Genomic DNA, 22,935 nt, shown 5'->3' with positions numbered 1-22,935 from the left:
CAAGTAGGGAGAGGCCTTTATGAATTTGCAGCTTTGGGGGAAAGACACAGTCTAGATCCAAATGGGAAATCAAGGACAAAGACCAAAATGTGTTGGAAAACTGGATTTCTTGTAAAGCACAAAGGGCAAAGCACTGTAAATTGAAGGCAAAATTGTCTTGCTTGCAAGAGAAAAATTTTGAATCAGTTTCATAGGGGTATAAGTTACGTATAGAGAATTCATCCGTGGTAAGTGTACATTTCAATAGGCTTTGGCAAATATACACAGTCAAGTGATCACACCGTAAGCAAGATATGGAACAGTTGTGTCAACCCAAAAAAGTCACTCGGGCACCTCTGTAGCATGGGTTGTCTTTGATTGGATCGTATTTCCAGATTCTACTGAGGAAAAAGAGACAGACTTGCTGATGGGCTGGGTGTGGAGTGCCCAGGGTGACTCCAAGCTTTTGTCCTGAGAAATTGGGTGCATAGAGGTGTCCCTCTATAAGGGGAAGATGGAGGTGACAGGAGGCAGAGCAGTTTTGTGGGGGAAAATCAATAGTTTTGAACATTAAGGAGAAGCTGATTTATGCAAGACAAAATTTAATAGGTGGGTAAGCATCTAAAAGACTGGCCACAATAGAAAGTCAAAGAGATTCTTACTGATGTGACAATGGAGTCCAGTTTTACATCTATGGCCCTGTCAGTCATTGAAGGAATGACGCTATCCAGTGTCAGTTGTATTTGGGAGAACTTGCGTAAGCACCAACGGCAGATGACAACTGAGATACAAATTGCCATTTGAAGAAGAGTGTGCCAGAGACATGAGATGTCCAGGCTTCTTGAACCCTCTCATTTTCCAATTCTGGGACTTTTTTTTTTTTTTTAGGGCATTATATTCTAAAATCAAACCAAATTTAAAAGACAGAAAAAGACTTATTTGCACCAAATGCCCACTGTAACTTTATGATGACAACATATAGGTAATAACTTAAAAGTCTAGAAAAGAGAGTGTACACGTTAAGGAAGGTGCATTTTGATAGACTATAATAAAAATAGCTACTGTTGAATATTTACTATGTACTTGCCACTGTTCTAGAGTTTAGTATACATCATCTCATTTTATCCTCATAATTGCTCTATGGCGTAGTACTGTATTACCCCATTTCACTGATGAGAAAAGTAAAGGGTGCATTCCTAGCTAACTTACGTCGCGTAGACAGTTGGTGGTGAAGATAAGACTTGAATAAAAGCAAGAGAACTCCAAAGCCTAGGGTCTTAGCCATTAAGTAAAATCATCCACTACTGTGCAAATGTTGAGGGTGATTATGATGCATATGGAGTGAAGGTATAGAAAGTAACAGTATTATGTTAAAAAGGAAAGAAAATACAAAGATTGTTTCTATGCTAGTTATAGCTCTGTGAAATTATGTACACACACGGGGAAAGACCAGAAGAAAATACAGAAATAAGCCCTCATATGAGACTACTGGAATTCTCGGTTCGTTAGGAACAACTAGAATTGGGAGTTTATTCATGGTTTTGCCAGATAAATTTTCTTTGAGAGGTAAGGGCAAAATCCAGGTGGAAGAAGGTTAGTGAGCAAATGAAACTGAAAGGGAATATAGAAGGGAATGGGAAGTGTGAGTGAAGACTGATCTCTCAGAGGATGGTGGCAGGTGTTTGAAGAGAGCCAGTGCAGGGGTTGTGCAATGAGGGGAAGAGACTAGAGGCGAAGAGGGAGGAAAAGGAAGAGAGAGACCTAAGGGGACAGGAGGAGGGAGCAGAGGGGAAGGAAAGGGAGCAGAAGGGAGGCCTCATGGTGAGAAAACAAAGGAGTACAGAGCCTTGCACATTGAGTTGTTCAAAATATTTATTAAATTGGAAGTTAAAGCTATTAGTTGGAGAGCTAGATAACCAAGGCATGCACATTACCTTCAGGAGCTCATTTCATTGCTCTCTCTCTGTGTGTGTGTGTGTGTGTGTGTGTGTGTGTGTGTAATAAAAATAGCTTTTTTTTTTTTTTTTTTTTTTTTTTACTTTCCTGGGTGTATTTATGTACATATATGTGTGTGTGTATACATAAATATATATATGCAGAAAGCACAGTAAATAAGAAGAAAATAAAATAATCCGTAATCCTACCTAAACAAAACTATGGTTAGAATTTTATTGTTATTGTATTGTATTGTATTTTATATTATTTTTTTTTAAGGTTTATTCATTTCTCAGAGACAGAGCATGAGCGGGGGAGGGGCAGAGAGAGAGAGGGAGACACAGAATCTGAAACAGGCTCCAGCCTCCGAGCTGTCAGCACAGAGCCCGATGCGGGGCCTGAACTCATGGACCACGAGATCATGACCCCAGCCAATGTTGGACACCCAACTGACTGAGCCACCCAGGTGCCCCTATGGTTAGAATTTTAGTAGGTGGTCTTCTTGATTATTCCTATTCATACATGCACACATATGTATATTCATATTTCTTTCTACAAAGGCATCAACACTTGTAATCTCCTTTTTATCACTCAACAATATGCCATGAACATTTTCCATGTTAATAAATAAAGGTATTTATTTCTTCCTCTTGAATCATTCGACAACATTCTGTTATATATAAATTGGTATACCTTATTTAACCAATCCTCTATTGATGGCCACCGGGTTATTATGAATTTTTAGTTGTTATAAAAGACAAAAACAAACACCATTGTGTTGAGTATCCTTGTATATAGATCCTGTACAAAAGTCCATTTGTTTCCTTAAGAATTGCAAGGTCAAAGAGTTTGCACATTGTTAAAGGTTCTTTTAACACAAATTACTCAGGTGAATTCCAGAAGGTTTGTAAACAACATCTCTTCCCAACCAACACAGTTAAGAATGCCTGCATTCCCCACACCTTGCCATGTTGGGGTATCAGCCTTCTCTCTAATTTTTCCCAAAGCCTCTGTCCAGATGTGCACTCAGCATTTCCCCTTTCTCATTACACATTGCCTCATGAGTACTTAGGAAGTATCTAGAAACTTCTGGAGGCTATTCCTAGTACTAGGAAATAAAACTTGACCTGACTTTAGGGTTTTTCCAGAAAACAAAAGAAGTTGAAAAGCATCGAGGCAACATTTTATATGTTTGGTACCCTGATAACTAGTTCCCTGTGATGGGAAAATAAAGTAACTAAACCTAGGAAGAGTCTTAACAAATATGCAAAAATAGATCTTACGCAATGTAGGGAGCCATGGATTTTCCCCCAGAGTCAAAATTATGTCCAAGTTTTTTCTTCTTTACTTTTTTTTTTAAAGAATAAATATAAAGGCATCATCTCTCAACCCTTGAAAACAAGCATGGGAATCACAAGAAAACATTTCATTCTTTTGAACTGTGATTAAGCAAACACTTAAGTACTAATACAATTTCAGACAAATAAACTTCAGAATTCTAGCAATTTATTATAGTTCTAATTTGCAATGAGGGATACCAGTAATACTCTTACTGATATCTTAGTAGAAATTTAAAATGTGTATTTATAACACTTAGTCATTTCCCTTTGAAAATAAAATCTTTTCAGCCTGCATGTAAAGTGGCCAGATGCCCAATTAGGAATCCTGAAACTCAGCTGGATTGAGTTAATAAGTACCCACGGCAAGTATAAACCAGATTATTAGATTAACCAAAATACCCCATTCCTCAACAATGAAAAAAAAAATACTTGCAAGCTCATAAAATGAGCTGTCAAAGTGGCTTGGTAAATTTCTAAATAAGATTATGATATTTACAAGTTCTTGCTAACCTATACCCTGATTAGAAATCAAACTGTGCCTAAATGGATCTCCCTTATTTTTTGCTGTTTCCCCTCAACCCTCACTCCTCATTCCCCGGAAATATTTTATTTTTGGACTGAAAGAAAGGTTATAGATTTTTGGAGTTTGTGTGGGTTTTTTGTTTATTTCTTGAAGGATAGAAAAAGATGAGCTATTTTTTGGATATATATATCGACTCATGTGTATATATGTATCTATGCACTTTCCCTGTTAAAAATTTTTTAACGTTTATTTATTTTTCAGAGAGAGAGAGAGAGACAGTGACAGAGACAGAGTGCGAGCAGGGGAGAGAGGGAGACCCAGAATTTGAAGCAGTCTCCAGGCTCTGAGCTGTCAGTGCAGAGCCCGAGGCGGGGCTCAAACTCATGGATTGTGAGATCATGACCCGAGCTGAAGTTGGACGCTTAAGTGAGTGAGCCACCCAGGTGCCCCTACACTTTCCCTATTTTAAAGGCTTTATATTAGTGAATCAAAATGGATGAAATTTTAGTAACCTTAATTAGTCATTTGGCCACTCTTCTCACAGCTGAACACAGTTTTTTCCTGACAAGGAAGCAGCGAAGAAATATAAATATATATACACTTTTAATTTCTACTAAGAGGATGGATAAAATGTAACTGAGGTACCTTTGGGAAAAGAGGCACACTCTCATGATATTTAGTAAATTACTGGCATTCTGGAGTTTAGTCATGTTTGAAGTTAAATTAATAAGTTCATGTTTGCATAAATCTTTATGCTTGTTTTCAAGGAGTCAAGAGAGAAGTGCGCTAATTAATTAAGCTCCTATAGGAAATAAAAGTCACATAAAGATAATGTTTAATACTTAGTTCAAATTGTTAGCATGAAAATTAACATAGATTATGACTAGATTATTAGGTTATCTAGATTACTAAATTATTGCCTAGATGATTACTAATATGACTTCTATATATCTTATCTCACTACTTAGATTGCAACAAATTTTGGACGATAGAGGCAGGGTCGATAGAGGTAGGGTCATGTCTTTCTTTTGCAGCTCCCTCCTTTTTCAGCTTTGAATAATAAGCATGAAACCCATAGTCTGTAAATGCCGCTGTTTCAATACGTAAGTGATTTAGGGAATTAATGTGTAAATTAAAGCTGTGTGCGTTATGTTAAATGGGTCACTGACAGAAATGAAAAGAAAACACAGAATTCCTTTTCCGTCCATCCAGAGGAATGGAAAGGGGGAAAGCTAAGTATTTCTTATCATTCGCTAATGCCCTGTAATAGAAATGACTCATCAGTCATATTTGTCTTCTCAACAATAAAGTGCTCCAAAAAGAATATGTGTTCTCGTCATTTCTGCCCTATTCCATGAACAATAGGTGGGATTTTTTTTTTTTTTTAAACAACAGCAACAACAACAGAAACAGATGGTGGTTGCTTAGCTGCTGGGCTGGTTCTAAGGCCAATTATAAAACAACAATGCCACCTGTTGGATAGAAAAAGCAAGCTTGGTACCATTTCTGTCTGTTCACTGGACAAGTGTTTATTGATGTCTCCTGTAGGCAATGCAACATGTTGGGCTGCAGTACGCAAGGAAAGAAAAAAAGGAAAAACAGTCCCTGCTTGCAAGAATCATCCTATTTAGTCAAACAAATGAAATATTGTTTCTACTCATGGCAAAATGTAGGAGTCTGTTTTAAAACATGACATTCCGCACCGCCCCCCCCCCCCATCCCCCGCCACCACCCAAGTCCTCCCAAGGATTTTTGTCTATCTTGGCATCACTCTATTGCATCTTCTTACCCGGTGTGTTCACTCTCCTTTATTTATAGGACTGCCGACAAAAATAGCAATCTTTAACACATGTTACTTAATTAAGAGGAGACCTTACTTTTAATAAATCAGATAATTGTTTAAGAAGTCTGAAAAGATGGTTCCACCTGGAAGGCTTCTGCAGCTTTGCACTTTCCTCTCCACGTCATATTGCTATGCAGTCAGAAATCTCTAGAATGTCAAGGAAGAAAGTGTGATACTCTGAATAGTGAGATGACATGTGGAGCTCAGTCCCCAACCTGGAAAATCAAAACAATGCCTTTGTTTGGGACCGTCTTAGAGTGTCTTCAGAGTTGGAAGCCTAACACCACTGTTCAAGATGGCGCCCTGCCACTCACCAGTGCGTCAGTCTAACGAGGGAACCACTTGATGCTGTCGCTTTTCCCTTGCTAGCAAGCACTTAACAAAATGAACTTTGGCTGGGCTTCAGGCAGCAGAGAACATCTGGAATTCCTTGCTCCCATTGCCACATGTATTGCAAACCCAAGAGGGCATGACGGATGGGAAGGGAAGGTTGTATTATCCAAGAACAGAAGGGGTCTAAAGGAAACAGGCATCTCCATTTTCTTTTTTTTTAATCTTTGTGAAATATATTTCCCCCTAGGACCTCTTTGGATTGATTTTCTGGCTACAAAGACCAACCTAGTCAGGTAAAGAAAAAGATAGGTGGGCACTCAGAACAGCAGATGTCACTTGTATGTCTGTACAAAAATAACTACAATATAAGGTAATGCACAATGTCATCTGAACGTGAGTATGAGTGATTGGGGGTATTTATAGGTAATAAAAATTTCAATTAAGATAAACAGGGAAGATTTACCCAGGAAAGCTCCAACTGTAAGGGTAAAAGCAAAGCAAATATGGGATCCAATCAGAAAGAGAGCCAGACCATGGGAATCATTAGGACTGTTTGACGTTTTTCCACTTATTCTTCCAGGTACTTGGTACAACTGCATTTTCCTGCCTCATGGAAGTTAGTAGCGCTGTATGACTTACTCCAGTGAGGTGTGAGGGAAAACAGTGGGTATTATTTCTGGGCTTTAAAAGGCAGTACAGAATTTTCCATGTACCCTTTTGCTGCCTCAACAACTGTGGATCCAAGGGTTGAAGTGAAGCTTCTTTCAGTCTGGTCTCTTGTAACCAATACCATCAGCGTCCGCCTGCTGATTCACATTAGGCATATACTTTTGCGGTGTTAAATCAAGATTTTGAGGTCTGTTTGTTACAGCCGCATAACCTGCTCCATCTTGACTGATACATGGGGTTTCCATGGAATATATAAAATAATTAACTAATAAAAGTAGAAGAAGGAAAATCTTAAGGGAACTAAAATTAGGGTGGAACTAGAGGGAAAGCATTTAGTCATAAAGAAACATTTCATGTGTAGCATACAATGTAAGCAAATACCTAAAGATATATGGCAAACATACGGAGATATAGTAAACATATATACACAAATAGGTACAGATATGTGTATTTCTAAATCTTAGCCTTCCTCCCACTGAAAAACACATTGTTTCCCTATTTCTCCAACCCTGAAAGTGGCAGGAGAAACAGCACAGGCATGTGTATGTTTCAGGGAGCACCTTCCTCTGTCTATTCTTTTTATTCCCTAGGCTGGAAATTACAACATCAGCTGGATTCCCTGCTTCTGCCTTTGTCCACCCAGAGTTTATACAGTAGCAGAGCAATTTTATTAAAACATAAATCAGACTGTGTCACTTGCTGCACGACCCCCTCCACTAGCTTGCTGTGCACTCAGAAGAGCCAGTCCTTCTCCGAGCTCCTAAGGTCCTGTGTGTTTACTACCTCTGACTTCAACTTCCTCCCTGTCCTTACCTCCCAGCCTAGCTGTTCCTGGACCATATCAAGCACACTTCCTACTTAAGGGCATTTGTAGTTACTAGACCTTGTGCCAAAGTGCTCTCCCTTAGATATCTACACGGTTCACTCCTTCCTTTCCTTCTAGATTCTGCTCAGGAAGACCATTCCTGACCACTTTTCACACTTGAATGACTACCTATCAAAGTTACTAGGCTTTATTTTTTCTCTGTGGTATCTAAGACCCTCTGATATACTCCGTATTTCCTGTGTCTTTGTTAGTAATCTGGTTCCCTAATGGAAAAGAATAAGTTCCATGAAGGCAGCTCCTGTGTTTATTTTGTTCTCCGTGGAATTTCGTCACCCACATGTGTACCTGGCGTGTGGCCATTATTCAATAATGATTATTTTCTCAGTGCTGAACTTCGTCACCCACATGTGTACCTGGCATGTGGCCATTATTCAATAATGATTATTTTCTCAGTGCCCCGCGGTGTGGCTTCTACTCCACCTTTGCAGTCTCTGAATTTGCCATTCGGTGAGCTGTCTGGGGTCAGGCACAGGATCAGAGCCCGAAGGCACTGTAGCCCCAGGAAGAAATTCACAGGGCTTAGCGCTGAGGTTCCCAAGTGCAGTCCATGACAAAGTTTGCAGTTGCCAATGAAGCAAAGAGACAAATAAGGGCAGATTTTGAGAGTTTTTACACAAGGCTGATTTTTTTAAAGTTTTTTTTAATGTGTATTTATTTTAATGTTTTGTTTATTTTTGAGACAGAGAGAGACAGAGCATGAACGGGGGAGGGTCAGAGAGAGAGAGAGACACAGAATCTGAAGCAGGCTCCAGGCTCCGAGCTGTCAGCACAGGGCCCGACGCGGGGCTCGAACCCACTGACCGTGAGATCATGACCTGAGCCGAAGTCGGACGCCCCACCGACTGAGCCACCCGGGCGCCCCAATGTGTATTTATTTTAAGAGAGAGAGGGAGAGCATGCAAGCGGAGGAGGGGCAGAGAGAAGCAGAAAGAGAGTGCAAGTGGGGAAGGGACACGGAGAGACAGAATCCCACGCAGGCTCCGCACTGTCAGCACAGAGTCCAGTTTGGGACTCGATCTCACAAACCATGAGTTCATGACCTGAACCAAAATCAAGAGTCAGACGCTTAACTGACCAAGGCACGCAGGCGCCCCTAATTTTTTAAACGTAAGGTTGTGTCCCTACACTTTGGCACTAATGTGTCCTTTCGTGTATGACATGATGATGGAACGCCATGACGGATTCTTGTTTTGCAGTTTGTTTGCGTTTTCCTTTTCATTGCCTTTACTTGGCAAGGTTGAAGAGTTTAGGGTCCCCGGTAATTTTCAGTTTTCAAATATTCCAGAATTATCTATCCTAAAAGATGAGAAACTGAAGCCAACAGAGATGCCATGACTCCTCCAGGTTCAAAGATCTGGGTTTAGCAGAACCAGCTCTAAGACTCATGCTCCCTCATTTCCAGGTGGTTCAGCTTTCTCTACACAAGACTCCTGCCCCCTGAGAAGCCCTCTGAGAATGAGTACTTCTCCAACGTAGAGTGCCCTTTATCCCCTGACACTTGCTTGTCGTTGTTGTTTTATTTATTTTTTAAATGTTTATTTGAGAGAGAGAGAGAGAGAGAGCGTGCGCGTGTGCATGAGTGGGGGAAGGGCAGAGAGAGGGAGACACAGAATCCAAAGCAGGCTCCAGGCTCTGAGCTGTCAGCACAGAGCCAGATTCAGGGCTCGAACTCACAAACTATGAGATCATGACCTGAGCCGAAGCTGGACCCTTAACTGACTGAGCCACCGAGGCAACTTGCTCTTTTAATCATTAAGTACTTTGGGGCTCTAGTAAAAACTCAAGACTCTTCTTTCTCATTTTTCTGTCTTTATTCCCCTCTAGGGAAAAAAAAAAGTACCTTTTTTTTTTTCATTTCTTGCCCTGCCCCCAAAGATGAAGACCACTGTCATGAGTCAGATTAAGAGAATAGGTACTTTTCATTGGCAACTGGACAACTGGCAACTAGAGATTGTATTTTCTCCCCTAGAAATTTAAGTAATTTATTCAAATACTTCTTTGTTCCTTAAAAGAACAATGTAGAAGAGTGTAGAATAAAAGTCCCAACACTATTCTTCCCCCAGAGAAAACCACAGTTAACAATTTTGCATATATATATATATATATATATATATATATATATGTGTATATATATATATGTATACATATATATATATGTGTATACGTATAAAAAGATCTAGAATATGTCTAGGTATATATTACGCTCTTCCTTAAAGACTGTTTGAGTTATACATATATATACATATGTATATATATGTATATATATGTATATATGTAGTGTTCTAGCATGTGAAAACCTCATAAATTTGTGAAAGAATACACACACACACACACACACACACACACAATGAGAGAATATATACCACTATGCTAACTGGTTCTGAGGGGCAGAAGAATGATGTGTCACTTTTATACTAATAAAAATGGTGCTAAAAATATGACTTCAACAGAGAGCAAGCTAAGGTTGCATGAAATAGTTAGTGAACTCAAAGAGTTTAAGAAAGTCAGTTCTAGGGGTGCGTGGGTGGCTCAGTTGGTTAAGAGTCTGACTTGATTTTGGCTTAGGTCATGATCTCACAGTTCGTATGATCGAGCTCCCCATTGGGTTCTATGCTCACAGCAAGGAGCCTGCTTGGGATTCTCTCTCTCCTTCTCCCTCTTTCTCTGCCCCTCCGCTGCTTGTGTGCATGCTCTCTCTCTCTCCTTCAAAATAAATATTTTTTTAAAAAGTAGTCCTAATAAGATAAAGTGTCTGTGTTAGAAGCAAACTGAATGGTTAGCACAGGATAGGAGGTAAGTAGAAGGTTGTTCTGTGTGTAGAACATTCCTGGGTGGTATATTGTCTGATCACCCCTTTGCTGCCCTGGTTGTCGTTTTGTACATTTCTCAAGTATTGCGTGTGTGTGTGTGTGTGTGTGTGTGCGTGCGCACAATGTGTGCATCTTGAAAATATCCAACTAAACTCTAAACTTCATTGTAGGCCAGAACCTTGTCTCCGTGTGCTCATTATTGCCCTAAACAGAGGGCCTGCGCAATACCCAGCACCAGGTAAACACTGAACGTCTGCCACGTGGACTTCTGCGTTTGTTTATGCTCTTCCTTAAAGACTGTTAGAGCTAAAGATGGCTCGAACTGTTAAGAAATTCCTTCCCCGTCTCTGGTACTATAGTGGCTCACGAGCTTCTTTCGATTATGTTTCTTGTTGTCTTGGAATCTGGCCAATAAACAGAGAATGCTAAGTGCACACCACATCACAATCAGCAAGGACTGGTCATCACGGCTGACACGGAGAATGGAATGTGCTCCCTTTGTAGAGATCGTGGCCCTGGAGAGAAGGTTCAAATTTTCATGAGCCAAACAACCGATCACAGCACCTTCCTGCCACCCAGGATGTCCTGACTTCTATATGGGAACCATCTGGGCCACCATCATGTGGTGTACATCATGATCACCATCAGTAAACTCGGAACATCATTGAATTCCAAGATCAAAAGAAACCTTAAAGGTATCCTCATCCAACATCCATCTTCTTTATGGTTAAGTGATTGATGATTGTCAGTAATTTACATAATACATTTACTGTTGGGAAGTTTTCTTTTCGCCCATATGAGGATTTGAAATCTCCCTTCCTAAAACTTCTACCCATTGTTCTGCTCATTCAGTCATATTTAAAAATTGACCTCTTTGTATGTCAGATTCTGTGTCACGTGGTGAGGCTAATAAGACGGTAAGGCCACAGGTGCTTTCAATAGCCTCGTGGTTGGGTTGGAAGCTAATTACATAAGTATATAATAAACAGGCTGTATTTGTGTGAAATAATTCCTAGTTTTGTTTAAAAGCAGGGTGGAGGAGCACTTAACCCGATCTGGCTGGCAGGGTAAAGGAATGGAAGCTTCCCGATGTATGTGATATGTCACTTCTCTCTCTAGCTTGTTAGCCAGGGAACTATTTAACCAGCTATGGGTCAGCCCAATTATATCATCTAGACAAGACTTCCACATCTTTTCTGCGAACATAATACTCTTTGTTGGGGCACAGTGACTGAATCCCCTTCGTTCTTTTCCCCACTCCACTCCCACCCCTATGTAGAAACAATGGCATTTGAGAAATTGACCCCAACTCCAACCATCATATCATATCCCTTGCCAGGATCCCTAATCTAAGCCTATCAGTGCATGGCATTCCACTGATGACAAGTACTCGTTTTTTTTTTTTTTTTTTAATTTTATTTTTTTATTTTTTAGAGAAAGGGAGTGTGTAAGCAGGGGAGAGGGACAAAGAGAGAAAGAGGATCCCAGCAGGATCCACCCACACTCAGCACGGAGTCCCATGTGTGGCTCGATCCCACAACCCTGGGATCATGACCTAAGCTGAAATCAAGAGTTGGCCGCTCAACCGTCTGAGCCACCCAGGCGCCCCAAGGACAATTACTGTTTAAGGAGTGGGAACATTATGAAGGGAAAAAATATGTTCTGGGCTTGGGAGTGGCATACTTTCTCTCATGTTTTCTTTCCAGAAATGAATGAGGCAACATGTAGCCTATTTTCTACCAGTGAGCAACTTACATCCATGATGAAGCCAACACTGTTATCAGAAGAGAGACAAAAGGAACTTGGATCCTTGATCACATCGCTGAACTGGATGAACCAGTCCTGACACACACTTCCAAGCACGTAAGCCAATAAACGTACTTACTCGTGAAGCTAGTTTCATCTAGGTTTTCTGTTACTCACTTCTAGAAGCATCTTAAGTGTTTAACTCACCTAAAGCTTTATTAAAGCAAAACGATAGAATGTCTATGTTTTTCCCCCCAAACAAACAGTCTCATAATATTAAGAAGGGAAAGAAAGTTTCTTCGGTATTCTTGTTTTTGTGAATCAATTATGGTTCCTTGGGCCCAAAGGCATATTTTCCAGCAGAAATGTTCTTGATTCACTTACAGAATGGATAACAGTTGGAAGCAATTCAGCTCCACAAGTATTGATTACATGTCTACTCTTTGCCCTGCATTATGCTGGGCACTAAGGTATATGCAAAGTGCTTCTGAATAAGATATGGCTCCTTTCTTCAAGGAGTTTAAAACCCTTTGGAAATCAAATGTAATATAAAGAGCTTGAGCTTTGGTGTCACATACCGAGTTTCAAATCTTGCCCTGCCTATTATATGTCTGGCACTCTACGTAGGCTGTCTCCTTCAATCTTCACATCAACTGTTAAGGTCATTATTTATGAATGAGGAAATTAAGTTCAAAGAGGTAACTAACTTTCCCGAAGTGACTTGTCAGACATGATGGCGCTGGGAAATGAATATAGGACTGAGTCCAAAACCAAAGGTATGACCAATGTTTAGGTGGGAGTTGAATGTGCCATTAATAGGCAAACACCCCCAGCCAGCCAATTTATGTCTATTGTAGTTCTTCTGTCTTAAAGATATGCTACACTCCCAAGTAGTTCTTCTGTCTTGAAGTCAAAGGTGGTGCTCGGTTGGTCTTTTAGGGGAAAAAACTCTCAAGTGAGACAAAAGCTCCATCTGATGGCAATTAGTGCAAGAGCATTGAACGCTTTCTTTTTTAAATATATTTATCCATTTAATGAAGATTTATTATACCTAATATATGACAGGCATTGTGCTAAACACAATGAAGAATACAAAGATTCATGAGGTTCAGTTTCTGCTCAGAAGGAGCTATGGCCTTTTAAGTAACAATAACTGCCATGCATCAAACGTCTACTAACTGCTGGGCGTTTTTTCATAATCATCTGTAATCTTTAAATGGCAGGGCAGTATTTTTGTGCCCATTTTATGGATGCAGGAACCGAGGCTTGGAAAAGGCTATACCCAAGTCACACAAGCAAAGTCAAGACTTGAAAGCAAGTCTGACCCCAATGCTTGTGTTCTTTTTGTGGCGAGCCACCTAAACTTGATTGACAGAAGCAGTGCCCAATAGGTGCTCCTTTTTTATTCTCTGCTCCTACCACAGTGCTGTCCGCTTAGGCACTCAGTGACTCCACCCTGTTCGTTTTTGGTTCTGTAGCCGAACTCTATCCTCTTGTCCTGATGGTTACCAAGTGATTGGTTTTGAGAAATCTGAGATCCGTTCCCAGTTCTGTTGCCCACAATAGGCCTTCTTGTCCCTCGTGTAAACTGGCTATACGATTTAGATGCAACAAATACATTTCGAACACCTACTAGGTATGCCGGTCCTTCCACATATGTTGTTTCATGACTCCCGTTTTTGCAAATAATGAATTTGGGGCTGTCATAAATTGCTCAAGGTCACTCACATTGTTAAACGTAGGTCTAAGATTCAAATGCCAGGTCTCTCGACGATCCAGCATAGCTTGAAATATATATCCAAGTTTTCAATATACTTTCCAGGATATGTCCAAGTCTAATACAATCTCTGCTACACCAGATGTGAATGCTGTTGGGTTTTGTATGGTGAGAACTACTTTCATTTAAAGCATTTACTCTCTTTCTTCCTCTCGGAATATTTTACGTCTATGCAACCTCTGCTTTTTTCCTCGGTGTCTCATAATTACTGGTCCTGGCTCCACGCTCTCTCCCATAACTATTCCCAGAGGCCAGCTCTCACCATGTTACAGCCTGTCTCCTACTTAAGTTTTCATGAGAAATGCCTCCTTTGTGGCATTTACCAAAGAGGGGGAAAGTCTCCCAAGCTCCTCTAAATAGCATAAAGTACTGCTTTTCTCATAGTCTTGAAAAAGTTTCTTTTTCTTTTCTTTTTTTAACTCTATGGCTTGTCCCACGAGTAGGACCTAGACAGCTTGCCACATGAAATCTCTTTGAGTAGACTTTCTTCAAAACTTTGGTCTGCCTAAAACAGTGATTTACTCTCCTTAGCCCCAGGTAATCTCTTGGGAATGCTTTGTTATTTTCAGAAAGAAGAAAATAGCAAATTAAACATGTGAGATTTATTTTTAAAATTAATGTTTATGGTAAAACTCAGCAGAGGTAAGGACCTCATCGGGGTAAGGCCACAGTAGTTCTTGTGTCTCTTACCTTGTGAAATTCTCAGTAACACATTAGATTTTTCTGTATTTCCTTCATAAACCCATCTTGTTTGACACTTCAGTGTGGTGACCCTTGGACTGAATGGAAAGAGTCTAAATGAGAAAAGAGCTAGGGTCATTCACCGCTACATTCAGAAGCTGTTAAGTGTTTTTGGAGTTCTCTCAAGAGAAAGTTGGCATGAAGTGAGATTCAGAGTACCCTTTACTTGTAAAAAGGGCAAGTGGGAAAAAATGTCCTTGTCTTTTGAGAAAATAAGCAAAATCATGCTTTCAGCAAAATCGTGAAAGCAGACGCAGCATCAGCAAAGTAGTGAAAAGCAATAACTGAGAAGTCTATAGACCAGAGTGCAAATCCCATCCCAACTACTTATTAACTGCAAGTGGTTTAACGTCCCTGGGGTTGACAATAGTTACGACTTCATAGGATCGTTGTGAGGTTTCAATGAGATAATGAAAGTAAAGCACTTAGTAAAGCATAACTTCCCTGATGATCCTACATCTGGTAAATATCCCAGCTGTTATGATAATGATTATGATTATTTTTTCTAGACGTATCTCTTCAGTGAAGTCCAAGGGCTGTGCAACAGGATGCTTCCACTTGGGCATCTGGTCATCACCTCAAGCGTATAATCCTGTACAGCAGAGATGGATTTTTCTGAGATCAAGGAGAGCGGACAGATGGGACCAATGACATTGACCTTGGAGATAGTTTTAAATTGCTCATTGACATTCTCAATGCGTGCTTGTTGAGGCAATTAGCCTTCAGTCTGTATAAGTATAGGTGATTAGATTTCCTAATAAGGACTGGTTAAGAAAGATTAAATCACTCAAAGTCTCAGCCTATGTCTTCCGAAATCACGGAATATAAATCCAATGATTTGAGGAGGAGAAAGTTGGGCAAGAAGGAATCTGAAAGCTATTAGGTGGCATTGAGAATGGCTTGGAGAAGAAAGGGACAAATTGAACATTCAGCTGATTATCCAGATTGTGCAACATAGGCCTGACAACCCAGGAACCTTTAACATTTAGTTCTTTAGCAGAATTTAAATTCCTGTCTCACTCTCCTTAAGGGACATCCTAACTCTGGAGCTGCTCCTGAAATTGCCAGTGACCTCTGTTGCAAAGAGACTGTTTCATTGAGAAACTTACCTTAGGCAATCTTTACCAGAAATGATCCCAAAAGCACATGCTAAAACGGGATTTTGGATAGTATGACCTCCTGCCTGGCTGACAATAAGGACCACATCACTGGAGAACTGCCCTTATAGCAAAAGAGTTTATATATTAATTAATTAATTAATTAATTAATTCTTGTATTTACTGGCACTAAACCAGGCCAAAAAAAAAAAAAATTGGGATTATCCTTTATAATCCAGGAGCTTACATAGTATTTTAGAATATAAGAAGCATAGACAATCCTAAATTAATCTGTTGGCCCCAGACTGCATTTAGCTTGGTTATTATCAGATTTTGAAGATTTATGAACCACAAATAATACCCTCCCACCCCTCAAACTGTGTGATCTTGCTCTAAATTTTGAAAGGCAGAGTTTCTGGTCAAATAAGCAGGAAATGAATTTCACCAAGTCAAGGAATTCAGCTGACCACCAGGCAAGCCGGCCATTTTCCCAGATAGCTGCCTCTCCAGAGATTATGGAGGCCCAGGGGAAGAGCCAGAAGGAAGCCTGTGTCTAGCTCCACGTGCTTCCTCTCTCCAGACACCAACATTTCTTCCGCAGTATATGAATTAGTTTTGACACAATATTTCTGAATAACAAATGACCCCCAAATTCACGGGTTTAATGAAACAATCAGTTATTTTTAAAATCTGTGGGTTGGCTGAGCTGAGGCGAGGCAGGGCTCAGCTGGGTAGATCCCTGGGTGACTGTGTTTCTCTGGGCCAGTTGGGGTGGCTCAGCTCCACATGTCTCTCATTGTCCTGGGGTTGAAAGTTGGCCAAGGCATGTTTCTCTCATAGAAGGAGCAGAGGCAACAGGGAGTGAAAGGAAGCATGTGAGGCTTCTTAAGACCTGGGCATGGAACTGGCCCGGTCAATCCCACCTACATTGTCAAGGCAAGTCACATGGCTGAGCCCAAAGTCTGAGACGCATGGAAATGCACCCCACAATGAGACTGTGGTAAGGGTATGGATGCAGGGGAAGGTGGAGAATAGGGGTCATTTAGTCCACCAATCTGGGTCATCCCCAACCCTTAAAAAAAGGGCTTTCCCCTGAAGAATTTGAAGTTTCCTTATTAAAAGGATTTTTCTTCCTTCACTTTTCATCATTATTTAGGGTATTAAATCTCCTTCACCCCTCCCTTAGCCAGAGCACAGAATTCTTGTTTTCTTGAACACATGGAATTAACATTCATGATACTGCCTTTCACTCCCTATAAATAAAAATAAAGGATATAAGATACACAATCTCACCCTCTCTTCCTCCTGCCCCTCCCTGCTCACACATACACACACACACACACACACACACACACACACACACACACAAACTATAGAGAGTATCCAAAATAAGGAAAAGCTAATTATTGGGTAGGGTTAATCTGAATGTCTTCATGGAGAAGTTGAATATTGAGTACAACCTTGAAGGAAATTACTAAGCTCCTTAAAGCTTTAATTACTCCAAAAAATTTTTTAAAAGTCTAAAAATCCAATCGCAACATTCTATCTATTATCCATATGGTGAAAAGAGAGCTGCATGGACTGGTTAGTTTTTTGCTCTTTTACTTGTTATTCACCACAACCCTTCCTTCAGCCATGTCAAGAATGCACACCATTTGGGCCGCCTGGGTGGCTCAGTGGGTTGGGCGTCCGACCTCGGCTCAGGTCATGAACTCGCAGTTCGTGAGTTCGAGCCCGGTGTCAGGCTCTGTGCTGACAGCTCAGAGCCTGGAGCTTGCTTCAGATTCTGTGTCTCGCTCTCTCTCTGCCCTCCCCTGCTCATGCTCTGTCTCTCTCTGTCTCAAAAATAAATAAAACATTAAAAAAAAATTTAAGAATGCACACCATTAGTGAAAGTTAGGTGAGTGACAGCAGGGATAGCTGAGACCTAACCCATCCCCACAGGTAGACAGAGCTTAACACCCATCTTTGGTGGATAAGGAGTAGTATGGCACGTGCATGTGCTCTCTGTCTCTGTCTCTCCCCGTGTGTGTACCCAAGAACGTGTACATATAATCAAAAGTAAATGTATGCTGTGTTTATTGATTCATTAATGCCCATCAGTGATCGGTAAATTGCACGATATCTGCCCAATTGCTGCTATCGTCATTAGGAGCCATTGGTCCATTAAAGAGTATATGTGGGGGTGTCTGGGTGGCTCAGTTGGTTGAGCATGTGACTTCAGCTCAGGTCATGATCTCACAGTTTGTGGGTTCAAGCCCCACGTCGGGCTCTGGTGCTGACAGCTCAGGGCCTGGAGGCTGCTTCAGATTCTGTGTCTCTTTCTCTCTCTCTGCCCCTCCCCTGCTCATGCCCTGTCTCTCGAAAATAAATAAACGTTAAAAAAATTTTTTTTAAGTATATTTGCCTGAGCCGCTAAGGTGATATATAGATTCCCCCCCGCCACCCCGCTGTCTGAAAGTGGAGTGTTCCTATGAAATCTTTTATAAGCCAAAATGGAGTACAATGAAGAAACAATTACCATTAATTTACATGGAAAACCTTTTGGGCATGCCCAGACCCCAAAAATAACCTCTCTTAGGCTTTTCTGATACCTTAGGGCACATCTTGCTAATGGATACAAAAATAAACTCGATAAAGCACACATGCTCACAAGACACAGTTCAAAGCTGGATGCTGAGATGCCCAGGGAAGTTCCAGGGAAGGAACCTGGCGGCCTCACCGTGGCTCTCAGGGTGTGCGCTGCCCTTCCTAACAGTTCTGCAAAACAAACCCGAAACGCTATTTTCACTTTTCACCTTTTGTGTGTGTGTGTGTGTGTGTGTGTGTGTGTGAAAGCAAACATCTTTTTCCGATTTCTTTTGGTTCATGAAAACAGGCACAAGTGCAAGGCCTTCTGTCAAAGCAAAGTGGCACACTGCCATCTTTTGCAAAGGGGGAGGGGATACCTGTATTGGACAGTTGCATTAACCTTCTGTTTCGAAAACCAAGTTTAAGGTAAAAGAGGAGAAGCCACTTTTGGGGTGAGGTACCCTATTCAGAGTTTCTGTGCCACCCTGACTACCCTCCACCGTAGCTTTTTCTCCATCCTGCTTTCTGGTCTTTCACTTGTCTATACCCACCATCTGACCATAAGCTCCAGGAGGGCAAGGAAGGAGCTTCATTGTTTATCGCTCGGCCCCGGGGCCTGCCGTATGTTAGACGCTCGGTAAATGAGTATTTGTTCAGAGAAATAAACAGCATTCCAATACGTTACACAGCACAATACGAGGGAGGCATTTTGTAACTTGTCAGTGTTGTGCAACTATCTTATAATTATTATAATCTCCGTTAAAATGACCTAATGAGAAAAATTACAATAAGCAAACTTCAGATTACGAATGTACCAGCCCAGGCAATCTGCCCACTTTGCCCGTCACCTAATATGGAGGTTTTATGTATACATCTCAGCATGAACATGTACAGCATATACTTAACAATGTGGGCTACAGGGCATATAAACATACTTCATGGTGGGGGGCAGGCCTATCCCCACCGCCTACATACACACAGAGACAGCCACATTCATAACCCATTCGTGGACTTCACCTTGAAATGGTTTCATTATGAAAGCCCCTCAAGGTTGTGAAATATGACTGAGATTCAAGTGCAAAATAAAACGCGAGTCTTACCAGAGGAAAAATACAGTTTTTCTCTGTGTTAAAAAAAGAGAGAGAGAGAGAGAGAGAGAGAGAGAGAAGATTTTTTTCCCCCTTGAACGATAGGACCATAATGATTCAATTTCTCTTGCACCAATCAGCATCAGCTTGTGAGATCCAGACCTGGCACATGGAAATTTCAGCCTTAAGTCAAATATTATTTCAAAGTTAATGACAAAATCTATTTTTGCAGTGGTCTTGTTTAAAATATTTCCCCTTAATACTCTTGAAATGCTGTAATTGAAAGCAGTTATTTGAGATGCCAGTGCATACTTCTTTAATTATGTCCTGTGCCATCTGTTTCCAATGAAAGGGCAGTATCTGTTTGCAGTTACCAATCTTATGAAAAACAGGCTTGTCCCGAAATAGATTGGAACTAAAACCAGAAAGCATTTCTTTCAGAGGCATCCTTTCAAGCCAATTAACTTTAATCATTATAGAAATGTTTATTTCCCATCTTAGTCTCTCCTCACATGTAAATTCCTTCAGGGGAAAAGATCTCTTCTTGTGACTGTTTGAATAGTTCCAATTTGGATTAATCAGAACCTGCTGGCCTGTATATGTTCCAATTGTGAATGCTGGCAGCTTTCTTGATGAAGGAGGCACTCAGTCCCCGAGGAGAACAAATCTAGAAATGCAGCAGGCACACACCTACTGGTCAGGGCAAGTTCTCTTAACCGCCCCCCCACCCCCCACTGGGGCCCCAGGCTTGGCCCCGTGCTGCCTTCTAGGGTGGGGAACGATGAAGTGGTCCTATGGGCTGGAGACCAGACTCTTAAGCTGGAAGTGTGAAACCCTTCTCCCCAAATGAGCCCAATGTTCTCTTAGACCCCACATTTACATGTCACCCTCAGAGAAGCTGTAACGAGGCTTGGTGACCTTGCAAAACGTCGTATCTGTGGTGGTGGCTTATAAATGGCATCATGCTACCTGGGGCCCAGGTATTTCTGAATTACCTCTGTTCTTCAGGGAAAGTTTCTATACACAAGTTAGAAAAAAAGGTTTGTGGCAAATTTATTATTATTATTATTATTATTAAGTAGCTTCATTCCTCCAAAATGTAAGTTCCTCAAGGAACTTACAGATTTGGGACTGATTTGTACATTTACATATACCCATACCTAGAACACTGCCTGGTAGAAATAAAACTTCAGTGAATATTTGTTCAATTGATTTACTCTTCTGGACCATGGGGAAGCATTAGCAGAAAACATACAAAGTCTCTGCTCTCATGGAATCTTGGAGATAAAAACAAAATGGTCATAAGACATGACACATAGACCCATGCATCTTGAGGACTGAACAACAAGATCATCTCTGTGCTTAGTATCTGATGCAAGGTGTCTGATGCAGAGTCGGTGTTTAATAAATATTCGATTACTTTAGCTCAACAGACATATGTGACTTGGTTAACCACCTAAGAAAACTGCCATTTATTGAGCCTTTAATAAGGTCCATTCACTGTGATGAATGTTTCAGACACATGAGCTCCTCTAATCCTCAAAACAAACAAGCACTCTCTGAAATAGGTATTAAATATCCCCAGTGTTCAGATGTGGAACTGAAGCTTATACATGGCAGATAACTTACCGGGGTCAGTCAGTTAGTAGTAAATGCCAACATGAGATTAGGAATCTGTCTTAATTGAAAGTCAACATTCATACATGTTCTCTATTGTCTCTTACACACCACTCAAAGTGTCCTTCAGGAAGGCCTGACTCTAATACATCAAAGCTCAGGGACTTCACGGCCATGTATTTAAAATCTGAAACCACATTATCATAATTTGGGGGGACGATGGTACCCATTCCCACTTCTCCCTTGAAGTTCCTGGAGTTGTACATTGACTGGGTCTCCTCATAATGACAGTCTGCTACTTTGGTTTCCAGAAGCTAGAGTATGTGTAGCTTTTGGATCTCATGAACTTTGGCCAAGAAGCAGAGACTCTCCTTGTTTCCCAAGAACCATGAGGATGAGTAATATAATTTCCACCTTTGGAGTTAAAATGCTATCCCGACTATCCCACGCTCTCTTTCTCTGATGACTTACACGGATCTGTAACAAAATCCTTTAAACTTTCATAACTTAGTCCCATCCCCCACTTTCCAGAAATCAGTCAGGAATTCCCATGAGAATGTCAAGTGAGAGGCAGTACAGGGTGACACAACCCAGGGCGATATGGGGGCAAATGCTGGAAATCCAGGAAGGAGAACTAATTATGCAGTAGCTGAGCATCTTAACACATTCACACTGAGGGCCTTTTGACATTATGCGGTCAAGGAGAAGCTGGTCTCCATGTCCCCGAGGCTGGCATCCAGGGGCTATGACTCATATACTGGGTTGGGAGCAGACTCATGAGTTATGAACAAACTCCAAGCACGAATTCTGCATCAAATGGCTATGTTCTATTTGTCAACTCTCCATTTATCACATAATAATATCAATCACCACTTCTTAGTCTTCGTGTACAATGTATGAAGTTCTACCCGCTCAGCAAATGAGATGTATCTCTACCCGGAGAACATTCCATATATTCATTAAACACCCACAAAGGCAAATATGGGATGAAGATAAGAGCTCCCTTAAAGAAAAGAGGAATGTCAGGGTGGGGCCAAAGTCAATGCGTTCAAATGAAAAACACTAATTGAAAAAAACACCAATAAAAATACCAATCACTTATTTAGTTTCTTACTGTGGGCCAAGTACAGAGCTAGGAGCTTCATAGTGACCTTAGAAGGACGCTTTGAAACAAGTGTCCTTATCCCTATTTTAAAGATGAAAAAATTGAGGCTCCAAGAGATTAACACTTGTAGTTTTTCAGAGCTAGCAAATGGTAGAAGCAGAATTCAAACCCAGCTCTTCCTGACTCCAAAATCTCTGCCCCTTCCATACACATGCAGTTGTCTTAAGGATTATATTGGTAGAGAATGTGGTGCAGGAAACTCCCTTGGTGAAGGAAGCAGGTTGAGAAAATAGAGAAGTGAAAAGCTCAATAAAGGATCCTGGAATTATTCCTGAGCCAGACATTAGATCTAAGTTCAATTTTCTGCTACTTCAGTAATGAACTTTATAACTTGGGTATAAAGTTTCACCTCTCTGTGCTTCAGTTGTACCATCTCTTCTATCCAATAAAGAAGATGAATTTAATTCTGCTAAAGATTCCAGCGGGAGGTTTTAGTGTCTAAATCCCACCCTGCCCCTACCTCAGGGCTCTCTGTTGAAGGAGATGGTGGAGCAAGGCCAGATAGCCAAATATGGAATGACATACCAGCATTTCAGGTGGAGGGTTTGTCGGCCATCTTGGGTTTTGAGGCAGGACTGGGCTCTTCTCTCCCTACTCCCATCTAGCATAATTAGCATAGCATACTCTAAATTTACTGAAATAACTAGCCTTGTGGATAAGAACAGTTAGCCTGCTCAGCCACCCAACTTCAAAGGAACATAGGGTCAAAAATGTGGGTGAACTTCCCCTTCCAAATAAACGAAGGCAGAAGCAGGGGATGGAGAAGAAGCAGAAGAGCATTGCAATTTCTCTCCTCCACAAATGACTTCTAAGAC

General features: G+C 40.9%; 1 long non-coding RNA gene across 1 annotated transcript; it reads left to right on the top strand.

Moving 5' to 3' along the window:
- Nucleotides 1-10,515: 10,515 nt before the first annotated feature.
- On the top strand, nt 10,516-12,210 carry LOC109252275 (uncharacterized). The gene is made up of 2 exons (XR_002073923.2): nt 10,516-11,013; nt 12,025-12,210. It is a non-coding gene; the product is annotated as an uncharacterized LOC109252275 (long non-coding RNA).
- The last annotated feature ends 10,725 nt before the right edge of the window (nt 12,211-22,935 follow it).

This window comes from Panthera pardus, unplaced genomic scaffold (genome assembly GCF_024362965.1).
Source record: "Panthera pardus isolate Hobbes unplaced genomic scaffold, ASM2436296v1 HiC_scaffold_21, whole genome shotgun sequence".
NCBI classification, from domain to species: domain Eukaryota; kingdom Metazoa; phylum Chordata; class Mammalia; order Carnivora; family Felidae; genus Panthera; species Panthera pardus.
Note: the sequence above shows the minus strand (reverse complement) of the source record. Positions and strands in the feature narration are given on the sequence as shown.